The following is a 3457-nucleotide window of genomic DNA, read 5'->3' on the forward strand; positions in this document are numbered from 1 at the left end:
TGATCACTGATAGTTCCAAGAATATACTTTACAATGTTGAGGTAATGTATTTATAATAAAAAGAAGTATAATAAAAAGCACTATGATATTCTAAAGTAGTATAACAATGACATACTTGTTGGGAAAAATGTGGTTATTAGTCTTGATGTTAAAGAATTCTGCATGTATTTGTATGATGACTGACCCCATTTAGATAATAAGTCAACAGTCACTATATCATCATGCTATGAAAACAAGTTATCTCAAAAATATTAATGTTTTTTGAATACTATTTCTTCCTCACACTAGATCATATACATATGTATCTGACACATGACTCTCACTCATGTGCTCCCTCTAGTACATATGACCTCAAAGTTTCAAGTCAAGGGTGGAGAGAGAGAAGGAACACTCTTGACTGCCATAACCAGGAATGGAAAACATAATGAGCCTCCATGGCCTGAAAAGAAGTCTGAAAACACGATGGAGAAAGCAAGGCCCTTACACTTTACACCACACACCACACTGTCTGGAGGGAGCCTGGAGGGAAAACAAATGAAATCAGTCAAACTGGTCGCTTATATTTTGAGTCACTAATATATTATTTTTTAAATTTTCAGGTACAAACTTTTGAAACATGGTCCTTTTTTTAGCAACTCAAAGTTTAACTCAGCATTTTCCTCTCATGAGGTTGTTTCTACTGTGATGGGACTGTGAGCCACATGAAGTGTAACAGTAGAGAAGAATAGTGGCCTGAAATTGGAATTTCTTTACTTTTACTAATAAATCTCTTGCAAGCATTAAATGTTTTGCTTCATTTTATTTAATTTCTCTGGAGCCTATATATAACAGCCAAAGCTATATGCTGCTATATTTTGGCTTATCTCACCTAATTTCTATGTCTTCATTGCCTTACCACACATGTATCATACCTGATATCACACCATTAACCACTCATCTTAAAGTGGCCCCTCGTTTTCTGAAGAATGAAGCACCCAAAATGGCAGCGCCTAGGCTGAGGAATATATTCGATGGAATAAGACATCATGTTGCTGTTCTCTGAGCTCTACTCTGCGGTGGTGTTGTGTTCCCCGAAATATTGTGCACCCTAATAAACTTATCTGGGGTCAGAGACAGAACAGCCACTCGATACAAAGGCTAGAAAATGGTGGCACTCACACCTTTAATCCTAGCAAACCAGAGGTAGAAATCCCTCTGGATCTCTGTGAGTTCAAGGCCACATTGGAAACGGCCAGGCATGGTGACACACGCCTTTAATCCCAGAAAGTGAGCCTTTAATCCTAGGGAGTGGTGGTAGAAAGCAGAAAGGTATATAAGGTGTGAAGACCAGAAACTAGAAGCATTTGGCTGGTTAAGCTTTTAGCTGGTTAAGCTTCAGGCTTTTGAACAACAGTTCAGCTGAGAGCCATTGGGATGAGGACACAGAGGCTTCCTGTCTGAGGAAACAAGATCAGCTGAGAAGTTGGCCAGGTGAGGTTAGCTGTGACTTGTTCTGTCTCTCTGACCATCCAGCATTTCACCCCAATAACTGGCCTCAGGTTTGATTTTATTAATAAGACTCTCTAAGATTCCTGCTACATCTGGCGCCCAACATTTGTGGTACGAATTCATGAAAAAGCTGCTTGCTTGTGGCCGTGCAGGTCCCTGCTCAGACCCCAGCTACACTCGGCCGGTTGTGGTGGTGCACGCCGGTTGGATTTGCTGAAGGAGGCAGAGGCAGGAGGATCCCAAGTTTGAGGGCGACCTAGGAGGATTGCTAAGGAAAAGCTTTGGCCCAGGCCCAGCCACAAACGGTGGTGGGACCATGGAGGCAGAGGCTGCTGCTCCATGTTGCTGGCTACCTCTCTTCGTGTTGGTGACTACAATGATGCTGCTACCTGGGACAAAAGGTTTACTGCTGCTTGTTCAGAGAAGAATTGCCAGGACCATCGTGTTACAAGAAAGCATCGGCAAAGGTCAGTTTGAAAAAATTTGGCAAGACAAATGGTGGGGAGAAATTGCTGTGAAGATTTTCTCTTCTAGGGAAGAACGTTCATGGTTCTGAGAGACAGACATTTACTCCAAACCACAGAGGAGGTACAAAAAAAAAATCAACAATTTCTAGAACCAACAAATTCCTGAATCATGACAGGACACTAGTGGAATTCAGGTGTTTCTGGTACATGGACTGCTCTCACCCAATGTGAGGTCGAACTGTTGACCTTGTGTACAACCTACTTCACAAATGAGCCTGTCAGATACGCTAAGCCTATAGGCTGAAGAGGATAGCTGCAGAGTGAAGGGTAAGGCTCTTAGCTCTGACCTCTTGGGCTTTCATCTTTGCATTGGTTCTGTGTTTCTTATTGAATAAGACGGTTACTTCTACACTACTCCAAATATAGTCATTAACAAGCAGCCTTTAGTTCTCTTATATCTGCTACAGGAGTTATTCTGTGGAGTAGGAACTGAAGCGTCAACAATAGAAAAATAATTGTTCTCAGTCATATTACAGTACAGCAGAATTATACAGAGGGAAAAAAGATAAAACAAGAAGTGAATAAAAGAAGTGCTGAAGAAGAGAGTATAGTGCTTCGATAGAGCCTGGCACAAGGCTTTACCAGACATTACTAACGTACTTTAAAGTACATTTGCATTTTCTGGCTCCTTTCAATGCATCAGAGGGAAGAGATTTATTTGAAAATTGGGCAAATATAGGGTTGTTCTGGAAAGATGGTGGTCATTACTGTCAAGTAAAAGTATATCTCAGGCCTATGTTCTGCACTAGTTCCATTCAGACTTGCTGTTGGTGAACTCTGCCCCAGTATTACGTGAAAACTGGCAGCATGCCTCTAGAAATGCAAACCACCACACTGCTTCCTATGCTTCCACACTAAGATCATCTGGGATCTTATATTTTATTAAGAATCTTTCTGACCTAACTGCCATCAAATCCCCAAGCCACAACTCCTGAGAATAGGGAAATGTAATAGACTGCGTGAATAATTCAGTCCTGTCTATGCTATAGGCCCATGAGCCTTTTTTCCATACTTTCCTTCAGCATCCCCGCTGGCCTAGGCAGTTAGCTCCTTGAAAGGAACCTCCTAGAAGCTGCCTCTGTTCTAATTCTCATTTTTAGCCACTCAGTTCATCCTGGACAACCTCCTTCTCCAACCTACTTGTCTATTGCTGTAGAAGTGACCTCCCCAAGATGCCCTGACTTCGGTATTAATGGAAACTTTGACATTGAAAACAGCAGGGATTTCTGATTGCATCCTCAGCTGTACCATTCATGACGCTCTCCAACTTCTCACCTTTTATCCCCTTTATATTCTATGCCCAAATGCCCCCAAATATAGTCTTTTCTTTTCATATAACCCCAGTCACCATACCAGTATGTTTTTAAGTAGTCGATGGCAATCAGAAAAAAATGAAAAGAAAATGTTGTATCTACTAAACGAAATATAGTACAAGGAGAAAG

Source organism: Peromyscus californicus, unplaced genomic scaffold, assembly GCF_007827085.1.
Source record: "Peromyscus californicus insignis strain IS unplaced genomic scaffold, ASM782708v3 Scaffold_13__1_contigs__length_99412109, whole genome shotgun sequence".
Classification (NCBI taxonomy): Eukaryota; Metazoa; Chordata; class Mammalia; order Rodentia; family Cricetidae; genus Peromyscus; species Peromyscus californicus.